Below are 20,567 nucleotides of genomic sequence, written 5' to 3'. Positions count from 1 at the left end.
CTGTCTCAGACTCGCAGGAGATGCCCCACTGAGGAGGAGGGGGCAGGGGCGGGGGCAGGGACCGTGCAGAGTTAGAGACAATGACAAAGAGCTGGAGACGCAGAACCTCTGAGAGAGCATCCGGCACGGGGCGGGGTTACCCGCACTGGGCCTGTGCGTCGGAACTGAGCGACCAAGCAGGCAGACGAGCGGGCCGTGGCCAGACCCCGGACGGCTGGGCTGGAAACCCCAGCTATGCAGAGAGGCTGGAAGGGCCCACACGGCCCTGGAGATGGAGACGGTGTGAAGGCATGTTTAGGGCAACAGAGACGCGGCACACAGAAGCGTTTACGGGCGTGTGCACGTACAGAATTAGTAGGGCACATCCGTTTCCTTCCTGCGTCAGCTGGGAAGACAGACGGGAGGAGCGCAGGACCGGGGTAGCCACGGGCCCACCGGGGGCCCAGATCTTGGCTTCTTACACCACCTGCAGTGAAGGCACCAGGGCTCCTGGCAGAAATGGCCGATTCTCAGACTGGAACAGAAAATACACAATCTCGTGGTGCTGGGAAGTCAGGGCCACGCCAACACACCGCACTGGCGGAGGCTTGTCAAGGGGCCCAGAAGACAATCTGAAGAGCTCTCGCCGGCCGGACCTAGGCCGCTATGAGCAACCAAATAAGAGACAGAAGGGTCAGATTATAACTCAAACTATGAAATAAGTCCCCATGGACTAGATGAAGGGAGAGGAGTGAAGGAAAACCTGTGCGGAAGAATTCCCAAGTCAGCGTGAGCTGCAGGCGGTCCGGGTGCGGGTACACACGGCACCTTCTCACTCTTGCCTCTGCACCTCCAGGGCTGGAGGGATGACAGCTGCCCTCACCTGCCGCACGTGTCAAAAGCCCTGGCTATGCTGACAGAGTTCAGCCGCCAAGTCCAGGACGTGGGGCCAAAGAAACAGAAGCCAAACCCTGACCCCTGAGATCAACGTTCCCACCCGGGTCCTTTCCTGGTATGGTAACTGCACCGACAAGTGTGGGGACACGTGTGCCATTTCCACTGCATTCCAAGAGGAAGGGAGTGTTCTTCTGGGTCCCCAGTTGCTCAGCCAGGTTGCCAAGCCTCGATGACCGAAGCCGGTTCAGAGTTCGGTGACATCTGATTCTCTCCCATTGGGAGACGTGGGAAGGGAACAGATGTTCGAAGGTTTCCTTCATTACAGCTCACACATTTCAGACCGTTGTCTGCTTTCCCTTTGCATTTTATTTAAACCTGAATTAGGAGTCAAAACCAGGGTGCCTGTGCGGTTGCAGACCCTACCCGTCCGGGGTCACCTTCGGGAAGACCACAGTGGGGCGCAGCGTCCCCGTGACGGTGCCTTCGTGCCTTTCAGCTCTCTGAAGCCTCTTTCACTCATTTATTGTTTTATTTGGAAATTGTAGTTAAAACCTGTTTTGCTTACTTCTTGAAGTTGTTTTGGGGTGATGAGAACATTAGAGGGTGTGGGGTGTGCGTGCGGCCCCCTTCACGCGAGCAGGCCCCACCACGGGGAGAAGGCAGGTCTGTGGGAACGTTTATCCTGGTCACCGGCGAGCACGGAGCTGAGCTCTCCCACCACCCGCCGGAAGACGATGCGGCAGATAAAACGAAACAGCAGGAGCGTGCGTCTGAGCGGAAGCTGTCTCATCGGTTACGCTAAGCAGCAGGTGGGGTGATGTTTGAGCAGGTAAGTCTGAGTCCATGGAGTCTAAATTCTGAATCGAGAGACGTCTCTTTCATTCGGGTTTCCACAGCGGAACAGAGGCCGTTTTCACAGCACCCCGAGAACACGGGGGTCTGAGCCAGGAGAACGGCGAGGCAGCCCCATGAGCCCCCGTTCCCCTCCTGCAGGCCTGGTCTCAGTGCTGGGGACGGGAATCTCAGAGCCGGGTTGTGACTCTCCTTACGGGAGGAAGAGCAGCGTGCTGTGCCCCGCACGTGACTGACACAGGCTGTGGCCGTCTGTGTGAGCTTTGAAAATGAAACCATGCAGAAAGTCACTTCTGGGTCACCTTCACTCAGGACTTTCCGTGGGTGAGACCGTGGACAGGTTCCGTAGCCGGAGTTCCCGGCTCGGTGCAAGGGATGCACAGTCACACCATTGTTTTCATTGATCTCCGCTCGTTAGCGCCAAGTGAGAGGCATAATTGGGCCCTAATTACCCTGGCATCTGAGGAAGGCGTAGCCTCGTTTTCCATTTGGCTCCAAAGTCTTCTCAATAATTAAGTCACGTCTCTCCTGCTATCTAATTGAAGAACCTGAAAGAGATGAGAGTGGAAAAACCCCGCCCCCGCTCTCCGCACTGACCCGCAGCCGGCAGCTGGGTTCCCATCAGGACCCAGTTGTGGGGGGGTGGGGGGGGCAGAGATCGGAGCAAACAGCAGCCCCCCCGCACGGAGCAGGTCCCTCAGCCGCCCACGGCGGCGCAAGCTCACGGCGTCCGGTGTCGAAGATGCGTGGGGGTGGAGGCCTGGCTCTGATCAGCATCAGCGGGGTGGCTGCCCAGCCCCCTCAGAAGCCTGGACGAAGGTGTGTCACTCATAAGTTACACTTGCACAGTCCTGGGCAGTTCTCGGAACGCGCTGAAGCTCGTCAGCTCACAGGAACCGGGAGGAGGCAGCTCGCAGTAAGGCACCAGCCCCGGGTTGATCGGCTGGGCTCCCCGGCGCCCCCCGACACGGCGGGTCCGACCCGGTGCAAATCATTCACCTCTCTGCAGCCCACGTTCTTCCTCTGAAAAACGGAGCTGCCTAAAGTGCCTCCCTCGCAGGGTGGCTGCGAAGATCCCCCTCATCAGTGTGTGTAAACAGTACAGAAAGGTCGCCGCAGACGGCAGCTCCTGGGTGAGGGTCTCAGAGAGCCGATAAACCTGAGCCCAGTGACAGGCACAGAGCAGCAGCCGGCATGCAGTGGCCCTGGGGCAGACTGTGGCCCACGGCCCCTTCTCTTCCGCTCACATGCTAAGAGTGGCTTTATATTGCTGAAAAATAAAAAGAATAATAATAATTAGTTGCATGTGAAAATTATATAAAATTCACATTTCAGCATCCAGAGTAAGGGTTGCTTTGAAGGGACCCACGCCCGTCTTTTGTGCTCCGACTGAGGCCACACAGGCGCGGCCTTTCCCCGCCGCTGTCTGCAGTACAGCTACACAGTTGTGACAAAGCTCCTCTGTCCTGCAAAGCCAACACTATTTACTCTATGGCCCTTCATAGAAAAGGTTTGCTAAACCCTGGGATGGACGTAAAAGTTATAAGATCAGGACCCCACAGTGGGACAATCAAGGAATAAGGAACCAGAAGTCAGTGCCCAGATACTGGAGAGGAAATTAGAGCCACGCTCTGGAGCCACACAGACCTGGATTCAGTCCCGGCTCCAAACATGTGCGTCTGGTAACCGTGGACAAATCACCAGAACCTGCCATTGTCCAGCCTCCTGCCCTGGAAATGGGTTAGAACAATAATGCTCCCTTCTTCAAGGTTGTTTCACGGCTGTGCTAACCGACGTACGAAATACCGAGTCTTCAGTAAGCATTGAATGAAGTTCAAGAACTCAGGCCTGAGAATCAGGGACACAAGTCCAAGTTGAGGAGGACAGAGGGCGGAACCCGAGGGAAGAGGAGGGACAGGGAGACAGCCCGGCAGGGCCTTCCGCTCACTGGCAGCCGCCTGCCCCCGGGGCGTGACCCGAGCTCCCAGCTTCAGCTGTATCTAGGATCCGTGTTTGTCCCCAAGGGTGTAGTCAGAGCAGGAGCACACGGAGGGGACTGGAGGGGACGTGTCCTGCTAGGTCTGAAGTATCAGAAGTATCGGTGACACTGCCGGGCAGGCTTGAGCAGCTGGCAGCCCCCAAGGGCAGTGGTGGTCGCTCACGTTCAGGGGGAGACTGGGAGGCCACGAACAGGACAGGGACAGACCTGTGTCCACCTAACGGCCATCCCGCACCTGACCCATCGCTCACGCCCAGGGGAGTCTGGGAGGCAAGTGTTTACTTTGTTGGCTTGGTGACAAGAAAGAGACATTGTTCTCCAGAAGTGATCAGCAAAATGCCATTTGGCCCCAACCAACTCCCATGGAAAATTCAAGACCTTTCACAACGTCTACATTTCCCGTGACATCAGCACGCGATGCAGAACATGTGTGTCGTTACCGAGGCGCAAACAAGGCTTCATGGCGTAAATCATTGATCTGCTCTGGAGCAGATGCGAGACGAGACGTGGGGGAGGGACAGAAAGCCAGGAAAGAGACGGATCTGAAAGAAACTCGATTTACAGGCACAATTAAATCCCTATGAAATAATCCGGGCCAAATAACAGTAATTTAAACAGGCTGACTATAAATTAGAGAAAATTGAGTTCACTGGAGTTGTTTAATGGCAAGGGGGCCGGTAATTCTAAAGCCGTGTACCTCACGCTGCCCCCGGCGGACAGCTGGCCTGATCTTCCATGTGACAATCCCGTGGATGGAAGTTAGGAGTCTCGCTGCAGGACAGGAAGGAGGCTTGCCCTTTGGGTGTTCGGTAGAAGCAACCCAAACAACAAACTCGAACAAAATGAGGCATCATTGGGTTACCGCCCTCTCCTGCAGGGCACGTGGGCACACACATGCACGCACACATGCGTGCACATATATGCACACATGCATGCACACACATGCATGCACGTACACCCTTTACCATTGTCCCTAACAGGCCACATCGCCTGCCCTGACTGAAGCGCCAGCTCCTGCCTGGCCCCGCTGCTGTGACGGCCACAAGGCCTCCCGTTTGCCTCCCTCGTCCCTTCCATCCATCCTCAAACCCAGACTTCAAACCTGGGCCAGAGAAACGGCTTCTCCCTGAGCAGGCGTGTGCTCCACTGTTGAGAACAGACGGATTTTGCCAAAACAAACCGGCTTCCAAATAAAACAGAATGACTAATCTTGCGGAGTTTGGAACATCTTAGATTTGTTTTCACTTTCTTTTCTACCTCCCGTTGCTCCTGAGTCCGGGTAGCAGCGCAGCGCGGGCGCCTCTGCTCTCTGACACTGGCGGCGTGGGAAGCGGGGCTGCTCTGGACACACGGGTCTGAGAAGCCGGCAGGAAGGAGCGCGGCCCGGGCTCTTCGTCCCCGGTGCCAACGGCTCAGAGCGCGGGGAGGGCCAGTCTCACAGCCACCTTGGTGCCCGCCAGGTGCCACACTGACTCTGACGTCTCTGGACACACTTTAAATCTGCGGACGTCCACGGTGCGGCAAGGCCTTGTCTGCAAACCGACCACCGTTTCCTTCGCTGTTCGTGGGTGGGACTGTCTCTCCCCAGAAACGACCTCGGACGCCGGTGCCGAGAGGAGCCCGTGAAGCAGAGGTGCCCTTCACTTCCACACGGACGCAGACTCTTCCCACGGCCCTGGAGAGATGGAGCCGTCTGTTCTGTGTTTCGCACCTCTGAGTCACTGGCGCAGAAAAACGCTGTCACTCCGAGGGAAGTGCTTGCGTACGCACAGTGACGACGGCTGCCGAGCAGCTGGGCTTTAGAAGAAGCAGGAACGGCCTTTGGTGGGTAAAGGAATTTGCAGCAAGTTGAGAGAGACCGAGACTCGCACCCCGGTCACGGAGCCGCTTCAGTTCCAGGTGTAGCCATGTGGCGCTGTGGTTTCAGGCAGAAAATGTCGGGGACTTTCACCAAGGTCGCGTACAGTGGCGGGCTGCTCAGCTCAGACAGGGCTCTTCCCCCGGACTGGTAGGTGGTCTGTTTGCTCCGACTCCCCTGCGTGCCGGAGACGCATGTGGTGACCGAACCAGGAATGTTCCCCGTGAGGCCTGAATCTAGCTGCTGAATTAGTCTCCCGCTGAACTCTGAGCAGACATCCTCGTCTCTCAGTGAAGCGGGACTGAGTCTGATGCAAATGTGCATTCTGCCAAGTCCATTACAAAATACCATTCGATAATACTCTGATAGTAATAAGTTTCCTCTCAAAAGTCAAAAAAGGAATAAACAAAATTAGTTGTCTGAGATCCAAATTAAATGCCCGACGGACAGACTTTAAATGTTTTCTAGCAGGATGCGGTCTTGTCGTTTTGGCCAGTTTTAAACCTCTTGGATTGTTGCACAAAAAAAGAAAGAAAACAAATTTAAAGAGACGTGGTTAAAGAAAGTAATATCGTTATGAAAATTGTGCTAGAAAATCACGAGGACAGACGGAAATCCATAGAAAAGAGAGAAGACCTTCAACAAAGCCAGGAAGCAACTGACTGCAGGATGTGAGACTTTTGCAACATCAGAGACGCAGTGATTCAAGTGATGCAAACATCGCACATACTTTCCTTCAGCTTTTAATGAGTTCATGAGACACACGCCCCAATTAGCACTCTGGGCATGTTTGGTCTTAAGTCACTTCCAAATTTACTAAGAAATGTCAAATCAACTTTTTAAAATTAAATTTGTGAGGATATTTTTAACTTTCTATATCTGTCAAAGAAGAGTTTCATCTAGGCATGAAACATTAGTTTCTATGAGGATGTATGGAATTTCAGTTATGTTAGTTAAAATTCAAAAGTCAATGGAACTTTAAAACAAAAGACAGATGCTTTCTTTATTGCTTTGCTCTTCGTAAGAGTCGTAGTGAGCTGCTGGTGCTCAGCGTTCTCCGGCAGATTCCGTGAAAAGTAGCGTGAGCACTGTTACCAGTCATTTAATGTGTGTGCAAATGCTTGCGATCATCACCAGTGCGTGGAACTGTTTATGAAACTAGAATGCAGTGATACTCAGGATGTTGTGTACTCTGCCAATGCCCTTGGTTGGGCCATGGAAAAGTTTTATAAAACTTTAACATCGAGCCAAGTTTTTCCTGATACCATGTAAGTGCTTGCTAGACACTCAATTATCCAAACCAAGAGACGGCGGGATGGTTTCCATCCTTCACCACCATCACACTCATATGGACAAGCTAACTTGCAAGCCTCACACATGTCCTTGTGGCAACTGAACATAATGGACACCTGCAGGCTACCCCAGCTAACGACAGCAGAATACACATTTTTCTCAAGCTCACATGAAACATTTACCAAGACGGGTCACCTTCTGGGCCATAAATCACACCTTCGTGAGTTTAAAAGATTAGAAATCCCAGTGTCTGCTGCCAGACATACGACATTGTGTCCGTTTCAGGCGTACGGCCTCCCGACTCCGTATCCGTGTGCGCTGTGAGGTGATCGCCAAAACAAATCTGCTTCACACCCATCACTGAACAAAAGGTTCTTCTTGTGACTTTTAAGATCTACTCTCTTGACAACTTTTAAATACACAGAAGAAGTATTAGGAACTATAGCCTCTATGCGGCACATTATTCTCCATACGTTATTTACTTTATAGTGATTGTGACATGTCCATTTAGGTCATCCTGGGGAGGGACGTCCCGCTCCGGACAGTGGGGCTGACACGGGTGCTGTGCATGTGTGAGGCGGGACGCATTTAGGACGTATCAGTGCCGCCCTCTGAATTCCGTCGTGAAACAAAACTGCTCTAAGAAAGAGTCTTGACATTTTAAAAAGCTTCTGAGAAAGCTAAACAAGTCTAGGAGTTTATGTTAAAATGTGAACTCACAATACATACCAAGAGTAATAATCTTATACATTTTCTAAGGAGTCAGTATGCAGACAATAGTAATTATAATTGGTAGCCTCACATAAATTGGCTGTAAAAACTACAAGAAAAAAAACCGAGGAGTATCGTGTTGATGTTAAAAAATTTAGAGTTGTTTTTCACTTCATGTTCTAGCCTTTTGGATTTGGTGTTAATAATCCCGAATTGACAAAGAGCAGCAAATTTATGTGGACACGCATGTAACTGCATGTGCGTTTGCTTCAAAGAGAACTCAATTCACTAAAAGAAATAACCCACTTTTGTCATTGTGGATGCAAATATTAAAAAAAATTTCTTGCTATTTACTTCAATAATTAGAAAACATTTAGGTATGTTTGAAACAACTTAGGTATGAGAATCTACTTTTTCAAATGTAACTTTTATGAAATCTAAATATGGATCAAAAATCTCTAGTGAAAATATTCAGAAGTGTTTTAATGGTAAAATGCACATCAAACTTCGGACTTAGTATGAAAAATTGATAACATCTAATTAAAAATTTTTATATTGATTACATGTCAATATGATAATATGGATTTACACTATTAAATAAAATGTATTATTAAAATTAATCTTACCTATTTCTTTTTACTTTTCAAATGTGGCTGCTAGAAACTTTGCTATTGGACTGTGGCCATGGGACAGTGTCAGCCGCGAGGTGTGACACCTTCAAGGTTCACATGTGCTGCCTGCACAGTCCCAGATTTTCTCAGCTATTAAGAAAGTGTGACGGCTCAGGCTGCTTTGGTTCAGTGGGTTGGAGCGTCGTCCGTACGCCAAAAGGTCGTGGGTTCGATTCCCGGGCAAGGCACATGCCTCGGTTGTGGGCTCAGCCCGTCAAGGCACGTACAGGAGGCAGCCAACTGATGTTTCCTTCTCACGCTGACCTCTTCCTCTCTCTGTATCTCCCTCCCTCCCTCTCCCTCTGTGCATCTACCTTCCTCTCTCTAAAAAAAGCAATGACAAAATGTCCTTGGATGAGGACAGAAAGAAAAGGAAGTATGAAGATACTCAAAATCTGAAATATAACTTCTATTTTTGGCTCAGGAATTCCCTCAAATTTTAACGTGCAAATTTGGAATAGTCATGATTTTACAATCTGCCCGATTACATCAGCATCCTGGGTGATTAATATAGAGATTCCTGCAGCTGAAAAATAAGTGAGGTTTAAGAAGATTTTGAAAGCTTTCTTGTTTTTTAAATTATGGCAAAATATACATAGAAGTTTCCACTTTCTCATATTCATGTGGACCGTTCAGTGGCACTGAGCACAGCCACACTGTTGGGCCACCCTCCCCGCCACCATTTCGGGACCTTCCCGTCCCCCCAAACTGACACTGTCCTCACGGCACACCAGCTGCCGGCCCCTGCCCCGCCGCCCCCCGCAAGGACTCTCCGCCTGTGAATCTGTCCCCTCCTGGACCTCACGTCAGGGGAATCGTACAGCGTTTGTCTTTTCGTCCTGGGAAAGCTCTGGTCGTGTCTTTCAGCAGAGGAGGCCTCAAAATGCGACCCCGTTCCCGTCGGGCCGTCACTCAGAGGGAGGGAAGGCTGTGCTCAGTCAGCTCTGGGCGGTGGTCAATTTCTGTGACGCTGCTTCTTTCTAAGGAACAGTCAGGCTCAAGTGAGAAAAATGTTGGCGGCTCTGCCAGGAAACGGGAGGTGACGTTACGGGAATCCGCAAGGTCCTCGAGGAAACCCTCCGTTACCTGGTGGGGGGACGGCCCTGCCCGTGGCAGCACCGGGAGCCGACGTCGGGACTCGGGACGGGGCCGCGCTGGTCTCAGCGGGAGGAGTGGCGTGGAAGCGGCTCCATCGCGGTCTCCGCTCACCCACCAACGTGAGGGCTGCGGACGCTCCCTCCTCAGCGTTTTCCAAGAGCAAAGCCACACAGCCTAACATCTATGGGCTGTCAACTCATTCTGTGCTCCTATGTTTTCTTGACGCTACAAAAGCTGTTTACATGATCTGTACGTAAGCGAGGCCTGTAAACACTTCAGTACAAGCCCGTGTGTTTATAAACACCCCGGACAGGAAAGGGCGAGGGGGCAGCGCGAGCAGAGTCAGTGACCCTTTGCTTCGACCCCTCTGGACACGCCTCGCTTTCCTCGGACATCCTCCGGGGGGCAAAGCAATGTTTTAAGTGGGGGCGAGGGGGTTCCTGAGGCCCGGTTCCAGCACGTGTGGAGGCTTCTCCCGCTAACGAGCGCGGCTCTGGGAAGTCCACTCGGTTCTGACGTTTCCACCTGGAGGCGGAATCAGATCCTGGCTCGGGGCGCGGACCCCACGTCACCCTGAGCCCCACCAGCCGGCTGCCAACCAGAGGCCCCACACGCCTCCTCGGGGTGATCGATTTGTTAGAACTGCTCACAGGACGCGGGAAAGGCCATGAGCACGTTTGTTACAGAGGATGGGGGGATGAGAAACACGGCCAGATGGGGGCGGGGAGGCAGGGTGGGGGGCGGCCCGGACTAAGGTACTGTGTCCTCCTGGGGCTTGGAGCCAGCCGGCGGCCCAGGGAACCGGTGACCGAGAAGCGTCCTGGTTCCTCCACACGAGCTCCCAGAAAGGGGCCGGGAGCTGCCCTGCTGGGCGCAGGGGCCACGTGTGTGCTCGCGACTGACTCAGCCGTTGGCCATTGAGACGGAGTCCCCCTCCGGCCCCTCTGCCGTCCTGGAAACTGGGCAGTGGGACTGAAAGTTCCAATCCTGCAACCATAGGGTTGGCTCCTATGGACAACCAGTCGCCACCCTTGGGTGGGGTCCCAAAGCCACCTCATTAGCATAACAATCAACACCACGTGGCCCCTGAAAACACTGCTCTGAACGACAATACAAACTGCTTATAAATCGGTGTCATGGGGGTGGAGGAGTGAGATAACATGGGGACAGTTCTGAGCCCAGTTTCAAAGTAGTGCCAAATCCCAGTGAGTTATTGGAGGTGAGACCTAAAAGCAGAAAAGGAAATGGCTCCCGGTTGTGACAGAGGGAAGGACGGGCAAAACCTTCATGTTTGCGGCGCCATCTCACCGCTGCTTAACCGCCGGCACTGAGGCCGGGCGACGGCGTGCGTGATGCGCCCGAGGTCACGGCCAGGGACCGGGGACCGCCAGCCAGTTCCCCTGCTTCACCCCGACTACATCCAGCCCACATCTGCCCCTCCAAACAAACAACTTTCATTTGTTTTTCCTTCATAAAAGCAGGAAGTATCTGCATTTCCAAGGAAAATATTTATGTATTTTTAAAGTGGATTCTAAGACCCATTGGATACACAACTTAAAACAAACACCCTGCCCCTGGCCACGGCCCCTTGGAGGCCCCAGCTCTGCCCTCCCCGTGCAAGCAGGCCGCAGGCTTTGCTCCTGATGAAAGACGGTCCCGTGTGATCGGTTACCTAGTCTCTGAAGGAGTCTGTGCTCCTTCCTTTCAGTCACATCATCACACGGGACCCTCACGGAACCAAAACCCAGCACAACAGCTCAAACGGGAGGCAGACGTGGTTGGAAAACCGTAATGTTGTGTTTCGGTTATTTTTGGTGGAAAAGGGATGCATGAACAGAGAGCATTTTCAGGGTTCCGTTTTCACTTCCACACGGGAGGGGGACTCCGTTTTCTCTGGCCAGCCTTGCGCTCTCTGTCCACGTCCACGGCGCGAGCGCGATGGCCGCTGCAGGGCCACCACCTCAGGACCGCGTCCTCCCTCCGGGACCGGAGAAAGCCAGGGGCACCGGAGAAAGATAACGCAGCTCCAGGCACTTTACAAACGTGTTAAAGTCGGCGCAGGTGGGATAAATCCACGTGGGGCCTCAGCTGCTCAGTTTGAATGGACTTTGCTGCTGGGAGAATGCACCCCCTGGGTTCTGCCCAGTCACGCTGGTTCATTGGCTGATGTGAATTTCAAGGAGTCTTGTTCGTTCGATTAAAGAAATAGCGGTAGCTCCTGTTGAGTTTAAGCCAAATAAAGTGTCACAAACAGGAGCCACGAGGAACACAGTATCTCGGTGCTCCCGAAACAGCCACGCTCCCCAGTGGTGGGTGGGCTTCTCCTGCCGCTCCCTCGTCACAAGCCCGCACTCCCACTGCCAGCCAAAGCAAGCGCCTTCATCCTGCCACACGGTCACTGTCACCTCGCCGCCGCCGGTCGGGGCAGAGGACAGAGGATGGTGGACGGGACCTGCCATCAGCGAGCGGGGCTTCGGGCCAGGGCGGCCCGTCGGGCTCTCCTCTGACCCCCTCTGCGAGGTGGGGGCCGCCCTCAGCTCTGTCACTGGCCACCAGGCCTGGGGGCCGTCAGGGTCCACACCAGAAACCTGCGTACAAGTCAGTGCTGCCCACACGCTGGCCGGTGAGCATCGCCCTGGCTCCACCGGAAGCCGTCCTGTGGATGACTTGCCCTGGTTGTCCCCTCAGACCTCTTAGCCAGGCCACATGCTTCTGGCAGGTGCACGTTGTTACTGTTTCACCGAGACAGCGGCGCGTGCTTATTACAGAGAACTCGAGGTCACCGTGTCAATGCCAGGGAGTCCTCACACCTGCAGGCCGCATCCAGAGCCACACCCTTTACTGGGACAACACCCAGCGCCACCCTCTCCTCCACAGACTAACCCGGGGGCCTGGGCTGGGGGTCCTGCCTGGTCCCCGCCATGGTCCCTGCCCTCGCTGTCCCCTGTTGGCGGTCACCTCCGAGGGCCTGGTCCTATGTCACTCAGCACGGAGCCTCTGACAGCAGAGGGACTTCTTCACTCCCACCCAGCCCACCTCCTTCTGCCTCATGGGCGAGGCCTCCTGCTGACTGTGTGGTGTCTGCAGGGGGACAGTCGTGGGTGACAGGGTGGATGTGTCCCCAGAGAGCGGATGGGAGGGGCACTGACCAGGGCTGAGAAATGGGGGAGAAGTGGCCGCAGTCCAGCCAAACCACCAGGAAGGACATGGCCAGGGACCCGTGGCCACCAGGAGCCACGGGAACCCACAGGTGACCAGTGAATCCTGTGTCATTTTCAGAGGACACGGATTCCATTCTTCTGTTGACTCCTTTTCAACCACTGACATGTATAAAATTTATTCTCAGGTCGCTGGCCCTGGGCGGAGTTTGTATGACCCTCGGCCTGGGTCACATGACTGAATCGTGTCTGCAGTCACATCGGGCTCCTTTCACCGAGCATGAAGCTTCCACATGGGGACAGAGGGCTCGTCCCTGCCAGGGACACGCCGTGGCCCACCTGGTGACGGCTGCGTCCCACGGTCGGCAGCCATTGTTTAACCTGCTGCCCTTGAAAATGTCCCTTTTTATGGTTCGCATGTGATCCCACCCAGGCTCCTCTGGGCTCTCCCCATGCTGACTCGCAGGGAGGGGCCCCCGAAAGGGAAGGAGCCCTGCAGCCAGGAGCACAGGCAGCTGACCGGGCCCCCGAGGTGGCCCGGCCTGAGGCCTCCTTCCTCCCTGCCGACCGCGGGCAGCCAGCCCGCCGGGTCCCTGTGTGGTGCCGTCCTCGGCCCTGCTCCCACCCCGGGCCGTGAGCGTGCTGTGCCCACACCTGGCTGAGACCCTTCTCTCCCCATTCACTCCCCTGGGATCTCTTCCCACGAACCTCATCTAAGGCTCTACTTCCGGGCACCCGCCTGCGCCATCAGGTCACAACAAGCATCTTAAAGTCGTGCCCCCCAAGGACAGTGGGCTGACCCTGAAGCCCACATGGGGCATCGCTGTCGGTGGCTGCCCCGACGCCAGCAGAGCATGGACTGGGATGTACCCAGCTGACCCAGGACAGGGGCAGCCTCTGCGGCCACGGTGGGGAGTCTCTGCTGACCGGCAGCCAGACGTTTGAGTGGACAGAGTGTGACCGAAGCAAATGGGCAGAAACCAGCCCAGGTCCAAAGAGGAAGGAGGTAAGGCCCTTCTACAGTAAACACTTCTCTCTCTCCTCCTGTTAGTAACTGGAATTAAGTTAATCGTCAGAACCTTTCAGGTTTGGGAGTCTCAGCAAGTCTGCGGCGCCCTGTCGGCTCTAACAGCCCTCAGGACGGGCAGGGAGCGGCGCGCACAGTTGAGAGCCCTGGTCGCGTCCGGCAGGCCCTGCTGGGGCTCACTTTGTCTCTGAATTGCAGAGTTTATTTTAGGGAGACATGACTCACTTTCCACGGACTCGCGCAGCTGGTTAGACCAGTAAGGGGCTGTTTCTGCTCCTTGAAAGATGCTCTGGTCAGGAGGGCCTGGAGGCTGGGACAGGCCTCGGGGCGCAGCGATGCTGTCACGGTGTCTCCCCAAGGAGGGTCTGGGGGCTGCCTGCATCCACACAGTGACACTGTGACCGGGTCCCCCCAACTCCAGGTTCAGTCACCCCAAGTTGTTTATCGTGGGACTCCAGCCGTCTGGGGGACAGGAACATGGGAGAGGCGCACCCGCCTCTTAAAAACACAGGTTTGGGAGTAGCCCAGACTCCCTCCTGCCACCGTCCACCCCTGCCCGTGTACCACGTGCCCCTCAGTATGTCACTGCGTTGTCCCTGGCCGGGTGGCCTCATGCCATGGATGAGGGCCAGGGTGGTCGCCAGCGTCCTGCCACAGAAGTCTTCAGCTCCGCACTGTGGGGGTCCCCTGGGGGCCTGGCAGCCGCTCCCTGGGGTCTGAAATTCTGCTCAGCCTCTCACACCCAGAGGGCAGGAAGGGCCCCGCAAGGATCTCCTGTGCTGACTCTGTCACAGATAAGGGACAGCAAGTGCCAGGACATGAAGGGGGACAGCCCGATGACCTGCCGCTGGAGACTTCCTGACACCATGTTGTGACCTGTCTTCCCCACGCGTCCCCATTCTGTGGGACCTCGTAACCTGTCCTGCCCGCTCCTAATTCAGGGCTCCCCAGCCACTCGGTACCCCTTCCCTCCGTGACTCAGGGCCTGAAGTGGGGGGCAGGGAGAGGGGATGGCGAGTGTCTGCAGCTTTTTTGGAGATGGATGTGGCTGAACAGTGTTTTTCATGGGAGAGTCACAGGTAGAGACATCGTGAGTGCACGTGGGGTCTGGGGCGCATATGCGGGACGGGGCCTTGCACGCATGTGCTCACGGATGTACACATGCATGCACACACACGCGCAGGGAGCTCTGGAGCACTGCCGTTTTCTTCCGAGGGGAACGGAAGCTGGTGCGGGGTCCTCAGCAGAGTGGCTCAGCCTCCCTCCAGCTCAGACAGATCGCTGGCAGCGGCCGCGGGGGGCGTGGGGGCGGGCAGGGGGCAGGCAGCGTCGGAGACTCCCGCGTCGTCCGGGCAGCAGGCCGCGCCCTGGACGAGAGCAGAGACCCCGAGGCGAAGTGAACGGCGGTGGGAGAGAGTTCGGGGGAGAAGCCGCAGACCGAAGTCCCTTTTAGGGATCGAGAAGAAAATTAAAGAAAATGCAACCGCCGCCGTCGCCATGGGGCAGCTACTGCAGCCCTGCGGGTCCTGCTCTGCCACGTCCCTCTGTCCTTCCAGGACTCACAGGTGCATCCTCTTCTCTGGGAAGAGCTGTCAGGTCCTCCCAAACGCGAGGCCCAGGCTGCGCCCCTGGACTCCGCAGGCCCTGCTTGGCCCACACCAAGCGTGTGTGCTGAGACAGACAGGCCACCGCAGGGACAGCGCCCCAGCGTGACCACCAGGAGCAGAACGTGGCGCCATCGGTGACTTCGAGCGGCAGGACGCACCGGTGCTTGCGCCACGGCCCGTCTCCTTTCCCGTCAGCGCACTGTGCGCGTTTATTGAGCACCGACTGTACGCCAGCCCTGGGGACATGCAGGTGAACAAGCTGTGGCCTCAGACAGCCTCCCTCAAAGAGCTCTCCAGTTCCGGTCAGCAACGGGGCAGCGCACGTTTCTCATGTGTTCACGGTGGGTCTCCAGGGACGGGACCCCATGACAGGACCCCTGTGACACCCTGCGGCTTTGACTTCGCGTTTGGCCTCCAGGGACTCCACTGGACGGTAACTGCCTTTCAAGGGGCTGCCAGGCGGAACCAGCCCCGTTTCTCCTACAGGGAGAGGACGCCACCTTGCTTGCTTATTTGGGGGACGTCATAGCTGTTCTAGTGACTGATTGGCAAACTCGCAGCCCAGAGAAGAGCTCCAGGATGGTCCACGTGCATCTCCGAAGCAGCCTTGTCTCTCTCTAAGTCCTTTCGGTGGGTGGCAGGGGGGGAAATCCCTCCCTGGCCCCTGGCCGTCTGTCTGCACAGCCTCGGTCTGCAGACACTTGAGAGCATCCTGGAATCCCGGGTGAGCCTCGGCACAGGTGCAGGAGACCATGGGACGGAGGACGATGGTGCCAGCCCTAGGCACACTGGCTCCTCACAGCCACCACCTCGGGCTGTGGCTGAGCTCTCCCAGCCCCTGAGCATGCCACTCCCCGCACACGGGCATGCCAGGTGACACACGGACCCTCCTGGCACATCCCTGCGGGACAGGCACGAGGAGAGCCCCTCCTGTGACAGACAGGAGCCTGGGGGCAGAGCGGACATGCCACGTCTGCCGCCAAGGTGAGCGGAACCAGGATGTGCCGGGGGCGTTCCTGTCCCCAAGCCCGTGTGACACGCCACATCCCCTTTGTCCAAAGCACTGCCACGCATCGAGCGCCTGTGCGTGGGAAAGCCCGCGTCACTGTGTCACTGTGATGGTCTTGATGTCAAGTTCAGCAGCTTCTCTTCAGAAAGGCCGTGTATTCGAAGACCACAGGGGCAGCCAGCTGGGGCCCGTGGGCCCAATCCCACGCCCCTGACAACAGCATTTTATCGGAAACAGCCTCGGCCGCACCTTTACACATGGCCTGTGCCCTCTCTGCTGCACGGTCATGGCAGGAACGGCGTGGCCCTCAATGCCAAAGGTATTCACTGTCAGGACAGTCATGCGTGTTGTTTCTGTGATAAAGTTCATCCTAATGAAGAGACTGGTGGTATTTGATGGCTCAGGTCATTCCCACTGTTAATTATATTATATATTATTTGTTCAATTCAATACATTTTTATCAAATTATCCCCCTCCCCCCAAAAAAGGCCAGAAGTCCCTTTGTGGGGTTTTTCACAGAGAAGAAACTGCTGCACCCCCAAGTAAAGTGGGGAGTGGGGAGCCTCTTTTACCACCATGTGGGGGTGTTCAGATTGTTGGCTTCACGCCTGATTCCATTTACAAATGGGGTCCCCGCCAGCTAGTGGCCCAGGGTCCCCGTGTCCTGCAGTTCAGAGAAACATCAGAAGCTCTGTCGCTCCCGGACGGGGGAGGCCAGGACGAGCGCCCCGACCCAGCTTTATCTTCATCTTGCAGTGGCGCAGCCCGCAGGGAAATTACAAGCCACCCAAGACATTCCCACCAGCACGGCCGCCCCCGGGCCTCCAGCGCTTTCATCTCCGCTCCCACTCCCGGCCTCGTCTCCGTCAGCCGTGGCTGCTGGCCAGCGTGGCAGTCGGCCGGCACCTGGATGCATTTTCCATTGGACCTGCCCGGAAGAATGTTCCTGCTGCCGAAGATTTTCCATGACCGTGTTGCCGGGTGAGAGGCAGCCCCGCCGGCGGAGTGAAACGCCTCCCGTGTGCTCCTGCAGGGGGTGGAAAACAGCCCGAAAGGTTCAGGGGACTTTTGTTGGTTGAAGCACAACCGGCTGTCAAACTGGAAACACCGCACCATTGAAGCCTCTTCTCCTTCGTGTTCTGTTTTAGCTTTTTCACTGCTCTGGGCACTAAAACCACAGTTTCAGGACAGGGTTTGAAAGAAAAGGGACGTCTCCGTTCTGCCGGTTGGCTGATGTCTCAAGAATGTTTTGCCTGAGGCCCTCCCAGGAGAAAAATGATAAAAAGAAAAAAGAAGAAACAAGCCCCCACACAATGGGCAGGCCTCTGCCTCGGCAGGGAAAGCTGGTATTTAAATGAAAACAGTGGAGTGGCCTGGGCCGCGGGGGAGGGGCGCTCGGGACACCTGCCTGTGTGGCTGCCCCTGGCTGCCGTGAGAAGGCCACCCCTGGCCGGCTGAGGCCCTAGGTCACCATAAGCTGATGTCACACTCAGGGTCCCTGCCGCCTGTCACAGCAGGCAGCCGGGATGACGCAGCTGAAGACCTTCTGTGCGGAGGGGCAGCCTCCAAGGCTCCAACAACCCCCAGGAGCCAGGTGGGACCTTCCCCCCCAGCCCGAGATAATGACACTGAGCATCCGCGTCAAGTCTCCAGGGGTGTCTACACGTAAAAATTAGTTAATTAGCAATGATTACCTATGTCAGGTAAGCGCAGATTATCATTATCATAATTCGACAGAGTAAATGAGGGTGCTGAAAGTGCCAGGAGAAAAATTAAAATTAACGAGGCCCCAGATCACAGGCGTGAGCTGCAGGAACTTCACGGAGCTCGCCCAGTTAAAGAAAAAAACATGCCGTAAAGTGAAACTTGAATATTGCAAAACAGACTTTCCAAATTAAAAATGATCGATGTATTAATAAAACCAGTGCTGGGATTCTGTTTTGCATTTATGAGTGGAAACTGCTAGTGTTAGGATTTTATACCTTCCCGGACACTTGGGATGACAGCCACCGCCTTTGATGGAGATTCCACGTTGTCATGGGTCTTCACTCTTCAGATCGCGTCCTTGTCTGTTTCCTTCTCAGGAATCACCCGGGGTCACCGCTGCATCAGAAACCTGTTTCAGAAATGCGTTGGGGTCAGTGAATATTTGCGTAAATCGCATTCGGTGACTGTCCGCTGTGAGTCACCGCCCGACGCGGCAGGTTTCTTCTCAACTTGAAAAATTGCATCCGCTTCGGGAACTGTAGCGTCACGTGATTTCGCTCCAGGAGGAGGGTCTGTTGTTTTGCGAGCCATTTTGAATGCATTTATTAAGAAGAGCATTGGATTGCTTCTCACATGCGTTTCCCCCTTCGCTTCCCATCAGGGTGCTGGCAATGGCTGGAGGGCAGCCGGTGTGTTTGAGGGTCACCCGAGACGAGGGGCACCTGTCCCCTTTGGGAGCAGACCTCCTCCGAGAAAGATCGCGGTGGCAGGCGGTTCCGCCTTCCCTGCGTCCCTGGGAGGCCCCTGCATCCTCTCCCTTTGTTTCTGAGCTCTGGGTGAGATGCTGCCCTGCCTCCGGTCCGGGAATGGGTGGGGGACCTCGAGCAGGACGTGTACAGGAACTAGCAGGGCAAGGATGCTCTTTCGGGCGGGAGCAGGGGCTGTGTGTGCAGCCACGGACCTCCCGGGAAGGGAGCCCAGGAAATGCGGAGCAGAGCAGGTTCCCGGGGCTGTGGCCACACTGCCTGGGCATCACGGCTGAGCATGAGCGTGGACGTTGGTCCGCGGTCCTTGTGGGCAGGTACTGAGGAGCGGACTCGCTGGCCACAGGGGCCGCTCCACGCTGAGCATGCTGAGGACTGGGCCAGACGTCTGCTAAGAGGCCACCCTGTTTGCAGCCCCCCCAGCCGGGTCCCCACCAGCCTTTCACTGTCTGTCTTGTGACATTTGCTGCTCTGGTGGGTGGGAAGCGGGGCCTTGAGGGAAGCGCACCAATGACAACCAGAGGGCGATCCAGCGGCTCTGGGGGGTGTGGGGTTGTTATGGGAACAGTGTTGTAAATGCTGGCATGTACCCCAAACAGGCCACACTGTGGTTTTGGCCCCTCGTGCCGGTGGTGTGAACCTGCGATTAGGGACCTAGAGCTGAGCCGGCCTGGAGCAGGAGCAGGAAGCGGGGGTCATCCCATGGACACGCTGCCCCCACTCCAGGATGGACCTAGGCCTGATCCAGCCACACCCCTCCTCTGCCCAAAGCCCTGCTGCCCCCCCCCCCCCCCCGCCCCAGCCCTGGCCCAATCAGTTCAAAGTCCTCCCCAGGCCCCCGGAGCCCCGGGGCTTGGCTCCTGCCCACTTCTCTGCCCTGACCTGACTGTTCCCTCCTGTCCCACCTGTCCTCAGTCTGGGCCGGCTGTAACTGAGACACACCCTCCACACCGCCACAGTCCCGCTGCCCGCGCCTGGAATGTCCCGCCGGCCACTCCTCTGGCCAGACCCACTCTTGGGAATGGGCTGCTCTAGTTTCTCAGTCCCCTGTCTGTTCAATTCAGCCACTAAGAAACATGCTGACATTCTAGGAGGGCTTTTTTCTTTTCCTGATACTGAAATTAACCAACGAGGAACGGCTCAGACTCTCCTTCGCCTAAAGAGGCCGGGGCCACCCCCGCCCCATGGCCGCGGCTGCAGCCTCTCCTCGCTTCTTGGGCTGCGGCGGGGCGGGGCCGTTTCTCTAAGAGCTGCCCCCAAGGGACGCACCAGCCTCCCGGGGACAGTGGGCGAGGGGCTGAGCGTGCGTCCCAGAACCAGCTGGGATTGAAGACGATCACCCCGGTGACGTGCCCACCATGTGACAGCGGGAAGCCCACACGCCTCTGCTGGAAGAACGTGTTTCTGGCCCACAAGCTGAGAACCCGTGAGCAGCACCAGACACACGGACGGAGGACGCGGCACACGCTCACCTGAGCAGCGGCCCGGGTTTCCCAGCCCGTGTGCTGCCGAAGGAGCCGTAGTCGGAGCACTTCAAAGACTCAAAGACAGTCTCTCCCACAGAGACAACCAGGGCTGCCCACGCCGACGGAAGAGCCCTGTCTGGGGACAGCTTCTTAAAGGTCGGGTCCGAACAAGCGACCCCCGGACACCGAGGCAGCCCTTCCACTCGCTGAAGCAGTTAAACGGCAACGGTCAGGGGCTCCGCAGGCACAGGGGGGGCGAAGCAAGAGCAAAGGGACAGAGCCGAGGTTGCCACCGCCTTCCAGGCGTCAGTCACGCGGCCCCGGGACGCTGTGAACCCCGAGGTCTTCCTTCAACACCCAGGGGCGCTGCTGGAGACGGCCAGGGAGGCCCACCGCCCTGGTTGGAAAGGCCCAGAGTCCAGGACAGGCCCTTCAGCCTGACTCAAGGCCTGGCCAGAGGTGCGGCGTCCC

At 56.2% G+C, this 20,567-nt stretch overlaps 1 long non-coding RNA gene across 1 annotated transcript; it reads right to left on the bottom strand.

Annotated features, from left to right (window-relative positions):
- Window positions 1-675: 675 nt before the first annotated feature.
- LOC149990074 (uncharacterized) lies at window positions 676-20,395 on the bottom strand. Its single transcript, XR_016508961.1, has 3 exons — window positions 20,103-20,395; window positions 18,142-18,275; window positions 676-2,998 (listed from the first exon to the last, which is right to left on the bottom strand). It is a non-coding gene; the product is annotated as an uncharacterized LOC149990074 (long non-coding RNA).
- Between the last annotated feature and the right edge of the window lie 172 nt (window positions 20,396-20,567).

The sequence above is a fragment of the Furipterus horrens genome, unplaced genomic scaffold (genome assembly GCF_987537825.1).
Source record: "Furipterus horrens unplaced genomic scaffold, mFurHor1.1.pri manual_scaffold_29, whole genome shotgun sequence".
In the NCBI taxonomy this organism is placed as follows: domain Eukaryota; kingdom Metazoa; phylum Chordata; class Mammalia; order Chiroptera; family Furipteridae; genus Furipterus; species Furipterus horrens.
This window is presented reverse-complemented; position numbering and strand designations above follow the sequence as displayed.